The sequence below is a fragment of the Neoarius graeffei genome, chromosome 17 (genome assembly GCF_027579695.1).
Source record: "Neoarius graeffei isolate fNeoGra1 chromosome 17, fNeoGra1.pri, whole genome shotgun sequence".
Classification (NCBI taxonomy): domain Eukaryota; kingdom Metazoa; phylum Chordata; class Actinopteri; order Siluriformes; family Ariidae; genus Neoarius; species Neoarius graeffei.
This window is the reverse complement of record NC_083585.1, coordinates 58,517,371-58,537,977: the sequence shown is the minus strand read 5'-3', so window position 1 is coordinate 58,537,977 and position 20,607 is coordinate 58,517,371.

Sequence of the window (20,607 nt, the reverse complement as noted above, 5' to 3'; positions counted from 1 at the left end):
AGGAAATCTGGGCTTCCATAACTCCCAGGCAATGCCACAGGCTGATTGCCTCAATGCCACGTCGCATCGAGGCAGTGATTAAGGCAAAGGGATTCCCAACCAAGTATTGAAGATTGACATATCGTTTTGAAAGTACCATATTTTGATTGATTTGATGTGATCCTAATTTCTTTCTTTTTTTTCTGCAAAAACTGAGTTCACAGTATTCTAATTTTTTTGAATTCCTGTTTTCGTGGGTTTTATGAGCTGGAAACCCAAATTATGTAAAAATAAACAAATAAATACTTGAAATCGTTTAAATTGTGGGCCCTGAATCTATAATCCATGAAAGTTTAACCTTTTTGAATGGAATTATGGAAATTAAACAACTTTTCCATGATATTCTACATTTTTGGAAAGGGTCTGTAAATAAATAAATAAAAATTCATGAGATAAACCACCAAATAATGTGATGTTATATTGTTTTGACAGAAATACAGGTCAAAGATTATTTACAAATAATTTTCAATTTCAACATACCGTCCGAACTTTTTCTGATTCGGAGTTGTAGAAGTAAGATCGCAAATTAATTTGTCGAATTAAACATGCAATATTATGAGGATAAACGATTTCAGGATCTCGTCATGCAATTTTAAGGCGCCTAATCTTCATCTGATTAAATATTAATATTACATTCCTTTTCATTTCTCACATTTAATCACTTAATGTTGAATAATTAATACAGGAGTCACGCAGCACTACAGTATATCATAATAATAATGTTGAGAAATTGAAGCTTTTTCCTTTCAAATAAATAATTAATCATGGAAACTAACTAAATAAAAGAAAGCGTTTGGTGTTCGTTCACACGTGAGCTGGATTCCGTTGATTTTTCTCCTCAGAGACTTTTCTTTCTTGTTCTTTGTTCAGCGTGAGTAATGTATATTGATCAAGCGTTGTATGAGTTCAGGCAGCGATCACACATCATACGAGCTGCTCTATTGTCTAAAGACAATTCCCCAGACAACATCACTTCAGGAAATAACCTTCCTCTGAGCTGGAAATGCCAGAGGCGAGATGTGATGTCACTAAATGTCCTGATTAAAGTCGATCAAACAGTTGAAGTTCAGCACCTGTCCCTTGTTATCACTGACATCTACTTTAATTAGATCAATAATGTATAGAACCTCTCTTGTACTGAAATGAGCAAAGCCACAGGCATGCGTTTCCTTGGATATAATTAATAACTTTATTTATAGGCTGGAATTGTCACCAAAAGAAAACAAACATCATCGTGACGTGTAGTCTTGCGGTGAAGACCACCTAAACCGAGACTGAGACTTTGAGGGGTTCAGATCAAGTCAAGACCAAGACCAAGGCAGGTTGAGACCGAGTCAAGACCAGAACCAGACCAGCATGTGTGAAGGAGTGGGGGAGGTGTGACAGCTTTCAAAAGAAAGAACATTTTCAAATTCGCAGTGAGTCTCGTTATTGATCACATTTGAAGCAGGAAGTTTTACATCCAATCACAGTAAGGATGTGAACAGATAAATCAGACAATACACAGGAAGTTTAGTGAAATCCCTACAGTTGTGGTCTTGACCCGTCTTGAAATAAAATCCAGAGTCATCCATGGCTGAAACCGAGACAAGGCCGAGTAAAAATCAACCGAGAGATTCTGAGACGAGACAGAGACCTTTAAAAAGTGGTCTTAAGGCTGGTCCCGAGTCCTACAGTACTATCGACATGTTACTGTCTTTGTAACATAAGCATCAGAAGGTGAGTTCTATATTATGGAATGATATGGGGGGGGGGGACTGAACTGTATTTAATTCTCAAATCAATCAATCCACTTAATTAACCTTTTTTATGCATTGTATAATTACTATCTAGCTATGAGCCTGCAACGTCTCCCATGTTTTTTTTTTTTTTTAACTGGTATAAAAGATCTTACGCACTCTGTTATTGGATTCATGGATGGTTAAAAGATTTGTTTTGTTTTTTTAACTGGTATAAAAGACCTTAAACACTTTATTACTGGATTCATGGATGGTAAGATTTGTTTTTTTCTTTTTTTAATAGTATAAAATATGTTATGCACTCTTATTGGATTCATGGATGATTAGAAGGGTTTGTTTTTGTTTTTTTTACCTGGTATAAAAGATCTTAAGCACTTTGTTACTGGATTCATGGATGATAAAAATTTATTTCTTTTTTTATTTTTTCAATGGTATAAAAGATCTTACACACTCTGTTATTGGATTCATGGATGGTTAAAAGTTTTTTTTTTTTTTTTAACTGGTATAAAAGACCTTAAACACTTTATTACTGGATTCATGGATGGTAAGATTTTTTTCTTTTTTTAATGGTATAAAATATGTTATGCACTCTTATTGGATTCATGGATGGTTAGAAGGGTTTTTTTTTTACTTGGTATAAAAGATCTTAAGCACTTTGTTACTGGATTCATGGAGGGTAAGAAGGTTTCTTTTTAGTTTATTTGTTTTTTGCCCCTTGTGGTCAAAGTTGGCATAAATGTTACTTTCAAAACATCCTATTACTACAACAGGAGGAAGAGCAACTAAAATAATAAAAGTGTTTCATGGTTGAAACTGGATTTCTTCTTCTACTACTACTACAAATAATAATAATAATAATAATAATAATAATAAGAGGAAGAAGAATAATTTTGTTGAGCCAATTACTAGTGAATAATTAGTACATTAACTTTGAAAACCAATGTCTGTTTGTTTAATTAACCAAAAATGGACTGGATAAATATCTTCACTGTGGCCACCAGGGGCAGCAATCCATCCATCCATCCATCCATCCATCATCTGTACCGCTTATCCATCAGGATCGCAGCGGAAGCTGGATCTAATCCCAGCTGACTTCGGATGAGAGGCAGGGTTCACCCTGGGCAGGTCACCAATCTATCACAGGGCTACACAGAGATGAGCAACCATCACGCTCACACTCACACCTATGAGGGATTTAGAGGAGTCAGTTGAAGGAATCTGCATGTGTTTGGACTGTGGGAGGAAACCCACACAGGCACGAGGAGAACATACACACATCCAGCAGTTAAATGGAAGGTCATTTCATAAAAAAAGGTGAACTAGAATCATTCATGTCACGAGATGTTTTTTTCTCTTCTGACACATTTCTGAAATGAGTAAAAATAAATAAAGTAATTAATTCATTAAAAAAAACCCTCCCACAATTGATGTTTTGGATCTGTGGGGTTTTTTTTTTTGTTTTTTTTGTTTTAACATGAGGGGTTCTATACTTCACCCCTCCATTCTATTAGAATGTTTTACCAGTTAATCACACAATAAAATAAATACAGAATCTTTTTTTTTCCCATCGCAGGAAGCACACACTGCTGTAATGTGTCGTCTGTAACAGTCCTGTGGGACAAACAAACCCTCACTCAGCCTGCCTCAGTCTGTCAGTGACTCCACCACCGACCCCCTTCTCCAACCCACACAATCGCTCAAAGCCCCAGGCACCACATCAGCCCTTCCCACACAGGTCTCTGTAAGCCTCCTCAGTGACACACACACACACACACACACACACACACACACACACACACACACACACACAGAAACCCAGGCACTGATTAACACTAATGCATCTCAGCTGGTTCCTCGAGTGCAGCCTCCAGCCGTGAGCTACTGCAGCATTTCCATCTTCTAAACGTTCCATCAACATGGAGACTCCAAGAATGAGGATCAGGGAACCTTGAGACTTTACTTGGAAATTTACAATCACCAAAAATCTTCACAGAAGATCAACTCGTGCAATTAGAAGAAAAAAAACAGCATCAGCTGAAAGCTGGGATATTTCTGCACATCGAATTGCACCACTTTGTTGTTTTTTCCTCCTGACATACTTTTCTTAAAATTATGTTCAAACATAGATTTAATTTCAGATTCATTTTTCTGCAAAAGAAAAAAAAATTATACACACAATAAACATATCCTGAGAACAGTTAAATCCAACACGAATCAGGGTCGGTTCAGATCTCAAATCTTGTGTCTACACAGCTGGAACTCTTTACTGGACGGCCATCACTGTCAACTATTAAGAAATTTAAAAGAGCGGTGAAAAATTCCTTCATAGTAAATAATTAGACTTTGTTCTTTTTATTTTGTTTGAATTATTGTTTTTATCTTTCTTTTATTATTATATTTATTTTTATTTAATATTTTAATTTTTTTCAACATTATGGTTATTTGTCATTATCATGCTCTTTTTATATTATTGATTAGAACATCTTAACTGTTTACTTAAGTGTATTATTGAATGATATGTATTTTATTATGTATGTGTCAGCGTTGTAGTCGAGTCACTAAACCTCGAGTCCAGTCTTGAGTCCCCAGTGTTCAAATCCGAGTCGTTAAAGAAAATTTCGAGTTCAGTCCACTCTTGATCTGAGTCGAGTCTGACACAAGCCCCGCCCACTATCAAAAGGGCAAATAACATGAGAGGGTTAACACTAGCTAGTTCATCGCTCAGCAAGCAAGCCACGCCCACTATCAACAGAGCAATGAACATAGTGTGTCACTTCCTTCTCTGGGTGGAGTCTAGTCAAATGACGATTGAAGTTCGAGGTTGTCCCTGTCGTCTCCTCGATAGTTCTTCTACATATGGAACACATAGCAGTGCATTTTTTCCCACTGCACAAGAAGTCTGTATAAGCAAAGCGGACAATCCTAGGGGCGTCTCTACAGGCATTTTAGCGCCGTTAACGTTAGTTTGTTCCTGAACATGACGTATGAGCAGGTGAATGTACGTTCTCTTGAACATAATTAGTATAAAAATTAAGGTAGATATAAATATCTCATACAAAATTATTATGGCATGTTACAAAAAATAAAGAAAAGATCCGGGTCCTCGTCTCCAATTTACGAGTCCGACTGCAGTTAATGCACAAGTCCAAGTCATCAGTGCTCAAGTCCAAGTCAAGTCACGAGTCCTTGAAATTAGGGTACGAGTCAGACTTGAATCCGAGTCCTGGACTCGAGTACTACAAGCCTGGTATATATATATATGGGTCCGTCTCAGAAACTGGTCTCTCATTTGGGACATTATGGTCAAAAAATAATTTTTCTAATTTTACTATTTTTTTTTTCATTTACCGAACACTCAATGTTTCTTTTGTCATGTTTAATAAGAATAAAGATAGTATCTTGCTTTATCTGGCCTCCACTGTGGAATTTTTTTTTTATTCCAATTCAAATGCTTTTGTAAAATTGATTTCCATATAAAATAACTCCATCATGAAGAATTAAACCCCTCCTTCACAGATGAGTGAAAATATTGAATAAATTTCCTCTTTTTGATTGCTTGGGTTAAAAATGCCAAGTTATGATGACTGAATTGATTATTCACTTAAATATGAATAATATGATGCATTTTGGGTATTTGATATGGCGAAATAGGACACAATGGAAAAATCAAGAACACACCGGAAAGATGAGAATAACGGCGGTGGGAAAACAACAGCGACTGGACCGGCTGAAGGTCGCGCGGGTCTCTGCTGCGGCGTGCGAGCAACGGGACATCACTACCGCACCGGATGGAGCGCGAGGCGGGGGCGGGGCAAAATGACTGGCCGTAGATTCTATCAAAAGTTCGATCTAAATTGACCATGGTTGCAAAATATTGGCCAAAAATACGCAAACACTACGAAATATGAAAGTAAGATGAAAAAGAAACATTCATGTCAAAACTCGCCTTTTCAGTGATCACGTCCGAACAGATCACCCGCGTAACAAAGAACGTAAATGGAAGCACGATCAACTTCTAACTGCTGGAGTGGAAAATTCCATTCTACACATGCAAATTGTTAATGTGTGTCCTTCCCTGCACACAAATAACACGCTACGGTAAAAAATAGACCACGACTCATTTTATAGCTCAGAAATTCATACAAGACCAGCTACCATCATAACATATTCTGTAAGAAACATATTCTATACCTAACTTTCAGCTTTCGTTTTAAAAAACAAAATCGCAGATTTATAACTAAATGTTTATATGGTATAGTGATTTTAAGTTCCTACTTTTGGTGAGGTCGTGACCTTGACCCTGAGGCTTTCTGTTTAGATCAAAACACACGATTGTATTGCTTTTGGGTCTGCGGAAAATGGAGTTACAACGGTGATTAAATATTTTGCATGATGTTTTATTACGGTTATGATTATTCTGTGAGCGCACCAATCCTTAGGTGGATAAAGTTACAACTTAAAATACAATTAGTGATAACTGTAGACTTTTCAGTGGACTACAGCCTTTTTAAGGGAATGCGATGTAGTCGACCGTTTATCATGTCCCAGATCAAGCCGCCATTTTTCCACAAATTTGCAGAATTTTTTGCCAAATTCTGAATAGAGTATTCACATCAAAGATTTAGTTTTATCTGTAGTATTTATTTCATCATTTTATTTCAAATTAAAACCAACATCACCATTCAAAACCGTATAGTTTATTGAGTGTGAGTATATTGGGGGTGCCCCCACAGTACCCAGTTTCTGAGACAGACCCATATATATTCTTCATCTTTTCCAGAGTCTTACTGAAACTCTTATTGTATGACGTAGGTCTTCTGAATAAAGATCTTTTCTACTACTGCAAAGAACATCAACCTCCTTTTTTTAAACATATAAAGCAGTTTACACTACCGTTCAAAAGTTTGTGGTCACTTTGAAATGTCCTTATTTTTGAAAGAAAAGCACTGTTCTTTTCAATGAAGATCACTTTAAACTAATCAGAAATCCACTCTATACATTGCTAATGTGGTAAATGACTATTCTAGCTGCAAATGTCTGGTTTTTGGTGCAATATCTCCATAGGTGTATAGAGGCCCATTTCCAGCAACTCTCACTCCAGTGTTCTAATGGTACAATGTGTTTGCTCATTGCCTCAGAAGGCTAATGGATGATTAGAAAACCCTTGTACAATCATGTTAGCACAGCTGAAAACAGTTGAGCTCTTTAGAGAAGCTATAAAACTGACCTTCCTTTGAGCAGATTGAGTTTCTGGAGCATCACATTTGTGGGGTCGATTAAATGCTCAAAATGGCCAGAAAAATGTCTCGACTATATTTTCTATTCATTTTACAACTTATGGTGGTAAATAAAAGTGTGACTTTTCATGGAAAACACAAAATTGTCTGGGTGACCCCAAACTTTTGAACGGTAGTGTACATTTGAAAAATTTCAATAAAAACTAAAAATTGGTGATGTGCTGTAAATAGTTGTTTCTAATACCACAATGAAGCAACCCAAAGTGTTTAAATCCTTTTCTAACACAGCAGTTTGCGGTTTTCCTATTTAGTATAAATACGGAGGTGATGATAGAAAACTGAGCGCGCTGATTGGTCGAGAGATTTGGACTATTTCTCGATAATCACCTCGAGTGACTCGGCAAAATGGCAGCTGATCATTTCGTCACTGTAAGTGAAGAAGAATTATAAATGATGAAAGAAAATGCTGTTCCTAAAAGCACTAAAGATGCTCCGAAGTTTGGTCTAAAATTATTCAAAGGGAAGGTGGAGTTGGGATTTATTTTATCAATTTCAAAGCAAAGTATTTTATATGACTTGGCGTAGATAAGTGATACAAGCCTGCGCTGCACTGTTATTACATTTACATTCTGCTTTTGAAGATGGAATTTTTTTTTTTAAATACAAGTTTTTAATTATTTTTAAAATAATCAGCAGTGTATTTATTCTAATACAATCATCTGCCTCAGGCTCAGTGAACGTCGGTGAATAATTGTGAAGTATTGATATTTAAATTTCTTTAAATATAGCTGTGATTTGAGGGGGTCCAAGAATACTTCATACATACTTCACCATAGATGTAAAATGCCTCCTGGAATCTGATTGGCTGACAGTAGCCATGTATCTGATAAAACCCAATCATCATGAAAAATCTACTTAGAGATCTTATGATTGACAGATTGGTGACAATTGGTGCAATACACCAACGTTCATCACGATATGACTTACAGTTCATTCTGGGGCAAGCCTCATGTTTTCACTCTCTTACGCAAAGATACGGCTTTAACTCTGATTGTTACAACACACTGGCCTTCCATAAATGTTTAATAAACATCTCCTTACAGAAATCTTCTAAAAAATTAAACCGATTTGGCAATCTGTTTATGTGGCGTGTCTGCTGCAGAAGTCATTGTGTCAGTCGTTGCTATAGAAACAACAACATTCGAACTAGATAAAGACTGTGACTAAAGTCAGAGTAATTTGCGCTAGCTGTTACAAACCGGGACTTCTGGTCACCATACCCTATAGATCCAGAACAGGAAGAGATACAGAATGATGCTTAGTGAGGAAAAGTTGCATCCTGCCACCCTGAACTAAATTGAAAAAAATAAAAAATAAAAAAAAATCATGAAAATTGACAGAGTTATAAGCGATTGAAAAAAATCCCATTTTTCATGGATCATTCCAGATCAGTGATCCAGATCAGCACCAAAAGTCATAGCAACGTAATTCAGCCCAGAGGTATTCTTCATGTGAAATTTGGTGATGATTGGTTGAAAACTGAGGGAGAAATAGCATCCTAAAAAAAGTTAGGATAATAATAATAAGAAGAAGAAGGTGAAGAAGAAAGTAGAAAGATCCTGAGTGAGAGTAACAATTTGTGCTAACGCTGCTAGCGCAAATTAACAAGTACAACTGCCATAGCTGGCATTACAGGAAACCAATGAACACCTTCTGACCAATCAGAATCAACACTTACCTGAACATGATTCCTGATCGTAAGAACCGTCATTAATTCAAGTGAAACTGTTTGTAAGTGAGTCAACCAAAGCTAAAGATTAGCATGATTTTGCTGTGTGAAAAGCTGATGAGTGTCCTCATCCAAATGCCTGGCACAGACACACCGTCTGTAATTGAACATCTGTCCATAAACGCCACCCGCTTGGCTGAGCGGATAACCCCTGACGGTTGGGGGAAGTCCGCTGCAATTGTTTTTCTGCCCAAACTTCATTATCTTCATCAAAACATTTCTGCAATTACCGCATCCGTCCCCGTCCTGATGTGTTAGTAGAATAGTTCATCTTGTCCCAGCCGGTGGTTTCACCCGGTCACCTGCTGGGGAGTTGGACGGAGAGGCCTGAGCTGTGCCAAGCAGCAAGGCAAACGATAGACCTGTCTCCATCATAGCAGGGGTGGGAGGCTAATTGAGCAGCTGCAGGAGGACATATGGGTCAGCCATGACAGAGGGAGAGACACTAAAGTGACATTGGGCCCATTTCAAAATAAAACATCACTCAACGTCCTTTCACAAGGTTCAACAGGAACGGCACAATGCCATGGTCATTCTAACAAAGTCCGCTGATTCAGAGGACACCGTTTCTCCTGCAGAGGGAAGATTTTTATCAATTAGCTGCTTTAAAGGAGAACTGAAGGCAAATTTTTTAATATCAAAATTCTATTTCTCTCATTTTATTAAATATCGGAATGAATTTTTGACCGCTATTCTGTCACTGCTATAGCAAGTTATGAGTGCTTGAAATATGCTACGTATGTAATATATCAGTCCAAATGTCAAAGCAACGGCCGTAAACGAGATTCGTTGAGACCTGTGCGAGACATCGTAGGACGGAAGTAAAACGTACAGTGGAAATCAAAGTGACCGACATCTGCCAACGTTGTCAAAAGGCATGCACGCCCTCTTTCGAATGCTGATGTAATCAAGCTGGAAGTTTTGTTTGTTTTGATAGCAATCAGGGAAGTTTGAAAAAAGTCGGCAGTAATCGTCATTTAAACTCGTTTTTGTGCAATACTTTGTTTGGAAAACAGTTTTCAAAATGGCGGCACTGACACCTGGCTGACGCTTCACGTTTCGAAGTCTCGCACAAGTCTCGTGAAGATCGCGCGGATAAGCGACGCCTGCCGAGGACCAAACGAACTAAATTCAACACGGCTAAAAACCGAATAGGCCGATAAGTATAATATTTAATTGCAATTAGTTGCCAATACGAGTCACGATATAAGGTTACTAAAACTGAAAACGTAATTGAATAACACGTTAATTAAGAAATAAAGCAAGTTTAAAAATGACTTAAATTCCTCTTTAAAGGTAGCAGAAGAAACATTTGTTCAAATAAAGATACTTTAACCCTCTATGACATGGATTATGATTTCCTATCTATGAAAAATATGTATTCTTCTTACTTACTATGGCTTAAACAAAGGGAAGTAAACTTTTTTTTTAATGAAATTGAGGAGGTGGTGCTATTTGGTGGTGCCATGTTGTTGTGCCATGGAAAAAAAGTTTAACTTTTTTTCCATAAACTTTCCTTAAATTGAAATATACTCAGTGAAATTCATATCTAAATATTTACACTGCAAAAATAATATAAAACCAACTGACGCAATTCCAATTACCATGTTATCCAGAGCATCTTTTAGTTTATTTGCAAACTGGCAATATATATATATATATATATATATATATATATATATATATATATATATATATATATATATTAGTGCTGTCAAGCGATTAAAATATTTAATCGCGATTAATGTCGCGACTGTCATAGTTAACTCGCGATTAATCACAATTTAATCGCACATTTTTGTCACATGAAAAACCATTATAATCCTCTTATCAGCATAAAAAAGTGAATGAGCTTGCTTTGTACCAATGTTGTTGTTTTTTTTATTGCAGAGCATAACACGTCTTGTCACAGCCACTGACATCCATAACTTCCAGATTAGATGAGAAAACCAAGGGATGAAAAATAAAGTGCATATCACTGTGAAAATAAAAAAAATGTTTTATTTTACTCTTCATTAGTTTCTTTTGAAGAGAAGTATTTGCCATAAAAGAAGAAAAAAACAGATAACAAAAATAAAAACATTCATCATACGTTCAAAAACGTTCATCATAGTGTGGCACTGTATTCTCTAATTCTCACTGCTTATAACTCTACACTCCCCCGGTGGAGATGAGCTGGGAAACTGAAGACTGAAGGAACAGTATTGAAAAGTATTTTTCCAGTCTCACCTGTGAAAGGTAATCCCATGTGATCTCGTTTGGACGGTAAACCTGTTGGTACAGTTAAACGCAGCACATGAATGAGGCATCTTTATTCTCGGCTACTGTCTAGACGCTATACCAGAGACGGTTGAAGAATTTCCACTTTGCCCCATCCAATATGGCGGCGAGGATGTTTATATGTCTATGCCTTTCTCCATCACTCACACGTACTCTTATTGAAGCAGCGCGCGACAAGCCTCAACAGGAACTACGGGTGACTCGCAGGGCCAAATTAGAATTTGCATTAACGGAACTATTTTTTTAAATCGCGTTAAATTGAGATTGCGTTAACGCGTTATTATCGCGTTAACTTTGACAGCACTAATATATATATATATATATATAAACAGTTTTTCCACGAAATCGAGTTGTACATGAGCTGATAGCTGATGAGGTGTGTAGCACCAAGTTCCCAGCAAACACACAATGTATATACAACCTAGTGGTTAGGTAGTGGTTTGGTAATGTCAGGGAAATACGTCATCGTTACGTAGTATGCACGTCCTAATACACGTTGTGCCAATATTTAACGACAACGTAGTGGTAATACCTAACGACAACATAGTGGTAATATGTAACGGACATGTTATCTGGCGACCATCCAGTGACGTATGTCCAACTACGTAGTCTACATGTTGTGTGTATTTTCTATTTGATGATCGATGTATTAATAATTTGCTTTCGTACATTTTGTTGTATGTCTCTATGAATAACATTAACAATGTGATCTTGGTCTATTGATGAATTGATCGTATTTTAACTTTAAAACAGCGCTGAATGAGGCCATTTCAATGAAATAAAAGTTTGTAGATTCATGATTTTGCAGTTAGGCTTGACTTATCAGTTTATCTGCATTGTAACCCTCTAATATAACTATTAGTGGTATTTTTTTTTATCCAAAATCGTGTTCAGTGCACGCAAAACTTTAACTGAAGGGGAGGACTTTTACATGATCCGTGATTGCCAACAAATTATTTCCGTGACCGGTGATTTGAGCCTGTTTCTCTTCCTGTGATGTGTGATTGAGAATGTTTGTTTGTGACCCCCAGGGGCGGATCCGGGGGAGGGGTTTAACCCCCTTCAGCGAGCGGGGGGGTATAAAAAAGAGTAAACACAACAGAAAGCTTGAAGCAAGCAAAATTATTCAAAATATGCTCAAATTCACTGAATGAACATGTACAGTTTCATTTCCCAGGGCGCCTTCGGGCCGCTCGCCGACGCTTTTCATAGAAATTATCAATCCAGTCCAATCCCCGCCCCTCTCCCTGACCCCCTCCACCCTGTTAACTTGGTGGGAAAAGGGCTAGTCTGGCTAACGCGACTTCAAAGCTCTGCGAGCATTTGGTCTGGCAAAGCTATTAAGCCCAACCGTTTCCCAAAGCATGTGGTTGACCCGCCTCCCTGAAATGCCTCAGTTTGCTACTGGTCGAAGCCAGAAAAGGCTGTGACGAAGCTTAAACCAATCACATCACTCTTTCCTCTGACGTATGTGATGCGACGGGGCTAACTGGTAGATTAAACCATAGACATCCTATTATTAAACTCTTACCAAAGCCGGTCGGAAGCAAGGCGAAAACGTCCTTCCTTTCAATAAATACCTCCAGGGCTGCTCGTTGCTCTGTTTTCAATGAGAACTTCCCGTTGAATGCTTTCAATACAGCATTCGTGAATGAAGCGCTTCCGGCATAGATTCTGTAAACAATCTATGGCTTCCGGTCGCAGTTCTACTACATCAGTGCCTTGAACACGCCTCTACCCAGGGCTGTTGGAGATGCACAAAGTCAATTGGTTCCCGATTTTTCGGGAGCTTGGAAAAGCTGTAGATAGCTTGCCTTGCCAGACTAAGTTCGCAACAGGTCCTCGTGTTGCGTCACACTTAGGATGGGCGGGCCCAGGTTAGAAAAGGGCATATGCTGGCTGACCGCTATCCCATCATGCTTTGCGGCTCCGGATCGCGTCGGCCTTTCAAAACCCATTGGAGCGACTTCCCGCGTCCCAGTTGTTTTTATTGGTGCGAAGGGAAGGTGTTTGGTTATAACTGAAGAGCTTTGATCCACAGAATCTTTCAAGGTCAGAATGTTCCCCTTGCTATTGTTGTCACTGTGTGAATGTAAGGTGATTAAGTCTGATGATATATTATATGCAAATGTTATCGTTAAATGTTTATTTTAATGAATGTTAGTGTGTGAGTCTCCACCGCACGGCGCCATGTTGTTTGTGGGGGATGATGCGCGCATGGTGGAGAACATTTTATGAAAAGATAGAAACACTACTTGAATAAATGACTTACATTTGTGATCTGTCAGTCTGAATATCTGTGTAGTGACATCCAATACTAATAATATTACTTATATGTGGTAGTTTATCATAAAATCCAACCATTTTTAAAATGTATGTCTTTAATTCATAAATGCATAATGCTCACTCGTTTTTATGTGGCCCATGACACTCACCATTTCCTTTTTATGTGTTTTTACAGATTATCAGAGAAAGGTTCTGATGCGCCTAGATGAAATTGTGCAGAATTATCTGTAGGTACTTACCTCTTGCAAATATTTTATGTGTACATACATCACTTAATCTGACCATATAATGGTAAATAAGAATTTCCCAATTTATCATTGATTATAATTATATTTATTTATAAACTACTGTACCAACCCACCATTCATCTGATTCGGAAACCAGAGACAGCCATTAGCTCTTTCACTGCTATAATTTCTATGATTGAATACTGGTTCACCATTAAATATTTTCTAGAGCCAGAACAAAAATAATGCTTGGCATGTGCGTAAATATTGCAGTCAGTCAGTCTCTGTAGGTTTTTATGCCATTTTAGTGTAATGTAATATCTGACCAGCGGCCATCATAAAAGTACAGAATACTACCTTTAAGTTCCTTTGCATACACTGTAAACCCGAATAAGTTGAGTTAACTTAAAAAAATTGAGGAAAGTGGTTGCCTTAAAAAAAATAAGTAATTATTAATGATTGAATTGAGTACCTTAAACTTACAATCTTCTGGTAAGTTTAAGGTACTCAATTCAATCATTAATAATTACTTATTTTTTTTTAAGGCAACCACTTTCCTCATTTTTTTTAAGTAAACTCAACTTATTCGGGTTTATAGTGTATTCATGATTACATTTGATTCAGGTAATGCATGTATTAATCTTCTATTTCATCCTGTGAAACTACAACACATGACCTGTTATGTTTGTTGTCAATTGTACTAGTACATGCGGTTTTATACAGGTATATATTGTTCAAATTTCTAACCTAACCTGGCTGATGCAGCTTTTTTTTTGTTGTTGAAATAAATGCACGGACTATGAAAAATATTGTTGCTTCTTCCATGTTTTCTGCATAATATTACTCGGGTTTTGTAAGGTAGTAGAAATGATGTGAAAATGCAAAGTGGTGAGAACTAGGGCTGCGTACCGGTACTGTGTACCGGTACTGTACCGTGAAAATCGATTCGGTACAGGTCCAAAATACCAGATCATGAAGTACCGGTACTGTACCGATATAAATTTACACCAAGTATCTGCTTATTTTGTGACTGAAGATGCATAAATCCTACCACAAAGATGAAAATTTAGCACTGGAAAAGACGTAAAATGCCGCACTGAAACTTGAAATCAGAGCCATCTTTGATTTGAGATCCTCTCGCCACAGTCTCACGAGACATTGCGAGAGCTTGGCTGATCCAGCGTTCTGATTGGTCAAAAAGACTCAAAAGCAGGTCAGCCATTTTTCCTTTGCTGGCATTGGCAGCCTTTGTTGCTTTGTGTAATTTTGCCGTGTAAGTTAAAGGCCGCGGACTGCGCGGAGTCTGTAGTACTCTAGTGTAGTCACTTCTCGCTGTGAGACAACTTATGACTTTTTGTCCCAAGTTAACTATAGGGTGACTGAGAAGTGAGGTAGGAAACCTAGTTATGTTCGGTTTTCTTTGAATAAAGATACTGACAAGTTGTCAACAGTTTATTAATGTGTCTGTCATTATTGAAGAAGTTCAGAAGAACACATGTTAATTTGTCAAATTGTTCAGGTACAGGTACAGGTCCGGACCTGTACCTAAACCTCTGTACCGGTACCTGTACCTGATGTTACGTTTAGGTACGCAGCCCTAGTGAGAACGTGCCCATATGAGTGTGAAAGTATCCATAGTATAGTGGGAAGGTGCCCATAAGGTAGTGGGAAGGTGGTAGGTACGTAATTTCTCTACGTAACTTTATGACGTAGTAAAAATGTTGCTGGTAGTCCAGAATTTTACGTAGTAACTAAGTAAAAACACTACGTAACATCTACCAAACCACTACGTTGTAAGTACGTAGTTACTACGTAAAATTGTTAGCTGGGTTGTCTATAATTCATGTATGACGAGATTGAGTGGAATAACTTTTATTCTATCCACATTCACTGGATTTTGGCAAACAGAGCATTTTTATTTACATTTTTTGCAAATTCGATAAATAACTTTTTACAAAACGTCCAACAAAATCATTTCTGCTTAGAACGTAAACAAACCGGCGAAATGACAGGAGCAATTTGTGAAAAATGCGATAATTCTTGAAAAAAAAAAGATATGTTCTTGCCATCAAATACTTTCATTCCATATTTTGTTGCCTTTTTTGTATTTTTTGGGGGGTTTGCATCTTCTTCTTCAGGGTTTTTTGGTGGTTGGCAAACTAACTTAAAGATGCATTACTGCCACCCACTGGGCTGGAGTGTAGAACAGGCGATATGGGGGGGCCCTATTGTTGTAGGTATTTCTGTTTCTTTTTAATACTTAATAAAGCGCTATATCTGACTTGATGTACTCCGCCATTTTGTTTTTCTCTACTCACGATATATGAGCTACTCAACTATCCTAGTAGTAGAGTAGCCAGTCAGAGTGTGCGATTGCTCATATCCGGTGAATGTGGATAGAATAAATATATACATACAGTAGTGTGCAAAAGTATTAGGCACATGTAAAGAAATGTTGCCGACCAAAAATGGTTTAAAAAATAATTAAATGTTTCAACATTAAAAAAAAAAAAATATATATATATATATATATATATATATAATATACTATAAACAGTAATCAGTAAGCCATAATAAATGAAACATAGTCAATATTTGGTGTGAGATGACCCTTTGCTTTAAAAAAAATAGTAGTCTGAGGTCCAGTGAGTGCAGTGTTATGCGGAAATGAGCTGTAGGTTTTACTGAGCATCTTACAGAACCAGCCACAGTTCTTCTGGACACTTTGTCACACTCGCTTCTTTATTTTGCACCAAAACTTTTGCCTTTATTATGTTTTCTTTTTTAATCTGAAAAGTGCTCTTTTATGGAATATGCTGCTCAGATACAAACCCCCCCCCCCCGTAACATTTAATTTTGTGGCGGCATGGTGGTGTAGTGGTTAGCGCTGTTGCCTCACAGCAAGAAGGTCCGGGTTCGAGCCCCGTGGCCGGCGAGGGCCTTTCTGTGCGGAATTTGCATGGTGTCCGCGTGGGTTTCCTCCGGGTGCTCCGGTTTCCCCCACAGTCCAAAGACATGCAGGTTAGGTTAACTGGTGACTCTAAATTGAGCGTAGGTGTGAATGTGAGTGTGAATGGTTGTCTGTGTCTATGTGTCAGCCCTGTGATGACCTGGCGACTTGTCCAGGGTGTACCCCGCCTTTCGCCCGTAGTCAGCTGGGATAGGCTCCAGCTTGCCTGCGACCCTGTAGAACAGGATAAAGCGGCTAGAGATAATGAAATGAGATTTAATTTTGTGCTGGGAAAAAAAATCAACGTTTGGAACTCTAAAATGTTTTTGTAATGTTTTGACTCAGTCATGTAGAAGTCATAAAATCGAAATCTGTAACAAAGTTTGTATGAAAAAAAAGGGGCCTAAGACTTTTGCACAGTACTGTATGTGTTGAAGAGATGTATTGGCTTTAACAAGCAAAAAAGCTCCACTACACACACAGATAGAAAAGAGGGAGCTCTTTTCCATTAGATGCTAAACAAACACCAAGGCCCAGGAAATGAATCCTAAACGCCATCTGGCACGGCCGGGACCTCCTGAAACGAGGTGTAAATTGAGCGAGCGCTGTAATTGAAAGCAATGTTCATGTTGGGAGGAGGTGAAGGAGTGTAATCTCACTTTCTTGAGCCTAGACTTGAAAAATAAATAAAGAAAAGCAATTGCTTTATTTGCTTCTTTTAAAAAATATATTTATTTACCTTTTTTCAGTTCATCATGCGAGAGAGTGTATTTAACCTTCACCATGGCACAAAACACACACCTCGGAGAATTTGAAATGAATTGAACTCGGGATCCAAATTCCAGGCAGGAAGAAAACATTGTGTATCTTACTGATCTCAGGATCTGATCTCGCTTTCTGTCTGAAATCTTTCTGAGGAGTCCGTCCTGATTGGTGGATGATACAAGTACACTCGGGCCACAATTGTTTTCATTCACATTAGAATAATCAAATGAATAAATTACTTTTCTGGAACGATGTGGAAAATCATGATACACATGAACGATCACGGATTCCTCCTTCTCCTTCATGTTAAGGTTCCCATGGTGATTAGCATCACATGCTCATGGTTCCATTTAGGCCCCGTCTCCACCCCTGTCTCCACCCACTTCACGATTGTCTCCGCATGTTCTTTATTAGTCGTTGATGAGTTTTCCTACTTGTGCCCCTTGTGTCTTTGTGAAGTCTGATTGATTGTATCATCCATCACTTTGTGTGTTTTCTGTGTTTCCTTCTCTGTCAGTACTATCAAGGATGTGTTAAAGGAAGATCTAAACCATATTGAGCAGTGGATGGAGAGAAGTCATCTGGTCCTACACTACCGTTCAAAAGTTTGGGGTCACCCAGACAATTCTGTGTTTTCCATGAAAAGTCACACTTTTATTTCCCACCATAAGTTGTAAAATGAATAGAAAATATAGTCGAGACATTTTTCTGGCCATTTTGAGCATTTAATCGACCCCACAAATGTGATGCTCCAGAAACTCAATCTGCTCAAAGGAAGGTCAGTTTTATAGCTTCTCTAAAGAGCTAAACTGTTTTCAGCTGTGCTAACATGATTGTACAAGGGTTTTCTAATCATCCATTAGCCTTCTGAGGCAATGAGCAAACACATTGTACCATTAGAACACTGGAGTGAGAGTTGCTGGAAATGGGCCTCTATACACCTATGGAGATATTGCACCAAAAACCACACATTTGCAGCTAGAATAGTCATTTACCACATTAGCAATGTATAGAGTGGATTTCTGATTAGTTTAAAGTGATCTTCATTGAAAAGAACAGTGCTTTTCTTTCAAAAATAAGGACATTTCAAAGTGACCCCAAACTTTTGAACAGTAGTGTAAATCAGAGTAAGACAAAAGGAGGACTCTTTGGAGCGAGACAGAAGTTAGAACACTGCAGATTTAGGCCCTGTCCACACGGCAACGGATTCAGGTGACTCCGATACAATTGCTTATCGTTTAGGCCTGGCGTCCACACGGCACCGGCGTTTTGGGTGCCCAAAACACAATCTTTTTGAGAACGGGTTCCAGAGTGGAAAGATCTGGCAACGTTGCCGTTGTGAAGTCGTCTGGATGAGTAGAATGGATTTGTTTATGATGACGTCACAACCACATGACTGTGAGTGCTTCACGCCGGGTAGAAGTGTAACGAACTCGATGCGAGTTGTCAACAAATCCTATAACTTGGTTCATGAAACGCGCTTACAAAATATTTTCACTGTGAATATTTATTGTGTAATGGTGCAAAGTGAGAGAGAGAGAGAGAGAGAGAGAGAGAGAGAGGGCAGAGTCAATCCCGCCAGCAAAAATAGGGAAAAAAAGGAGCGATCTCACCTCTTCAGATGTTGGTTTAAATCCTACAATACATTCCTCAAAAAGGGCGTAGAAGAGCAAATTAATCCATCAACGTGTAGCATTCAATTTATTCCGGACCATTAAAGACGGCGCCTTCCGCGTAGAATCATACGTCATCCTCACCGCCATATTGGATAGGTCAAAGCGGAGAATAAAGATTCATGTGCTGCGTTTAACTGTACCAACAGGTTTACCGTCCAAACGAGATCACATGGGATTACCTTTCACAGGTGAGAAACAACAAGTTAATCCATCAACGTGTAGCATTCAATTTATTCCGGATCATTAAAGACGCCGCCTTCCGCGTAGAATCATACGTCATCCTCGCCGCCATATTGGATAGGTCAAAGCGGAGAATAAAGATTAGCTGTGTTTAACTGTACCAACAGGTTTGCCGTCCAAACGAGATCACATGGGATTACCTTTCACAGGTGAGACTGGAAAAATACTTTTCATTGTATTTGGTCATTATAATGTAATTTTACGAACAGATTTTCCTGACTTTGTGGCTAATATGAAGTCTTGTGCATAATAGTTTATGCGCTTGCGTCCTTACTTCTTCTATTGTTCTGGTGTCTCCGAAGGGGCAGTCTTACAGCGCCCCTAGAGGTGTGGCATGTGTATTGCATCGTTTTCAGCAAGTGTTGCGTTGCCATATGGACCTGATATTTTACTGATCGTTGCCCATTTGGACGCGATATATTTTTAAATAACATCTCGTTGCCATTGTCGTGTGGATGTAGCCTTAATTCTCCAACTGAAAGGAAAGACCACTGGAAGAGTTTGAAAGCATTCCCAAAAGTATCGTAGCACAAAGATCATCGTGAAATGGTCACACGAGCAGCACAATGAACACTCTCTCTCCTAGTTAAGATGCTCTTAGCATTAAGAAGCTTTTGGGAAACCCACCACTGGGCATTATGTGAGAGGAAAATCTTCCGTGGAAGGAACATTCTGACTTTGTCTACAATAAAGTGGTTAAACGCTCGGGTCTTCTCTCACGTGTTCGATACTGTCTCACTTTCAAAGCTGCAAAATGTGTTTACCATTTTATAATTGAACCAGTTCTAAACTATGCTGATAGTGTATGGGATTGTTTATCCGTTAGAAGTTGCATGAACTTACGGAGGCTACAAAACCGATAACGCTGCTCACGTTATCACCAGATGACGCTCCTCTAAAGAGGCTCTAGAAGTTTTAAACTGGATTGATTTGGAGACAAACAGAAAAAAAATCATAGGTGTTTGCTAGTATTTAAATTCCTTCATAATTTAGTTCGTAAATATTTGTGCAGGGTGGTACAGTGGTGTAGTGGTTAGCGCTGTCGCCTCACAGCAAGAAGGTCTGGGTTCGAGCCCCGTGGCCGGCAAGGGCCTTTCTGTGCGGAGTTTGCATGTTCTCCCCGTGTCCGCGTGGGTTTCCTCCGGGTGCTCCGGTTTCCCCCACAGTCCAAAGACATGCAGGTTAGGTTAACTGGTGACTCTAAATTGAGCGTAGGTGTGAATGTGAGTGTGAATGGTTGTCTGTGTCTATGTGTCAGCCCTGTGATGACCTGGCGACTTGTCCAGGGTGTACCCCGCCTTTTGCCCGTAGTCAGCTGGGATAGGCTCCAGCTTGCCTGCGACCCTGTAGAACAGGATAAAGTGGCTAAAGATAATGAG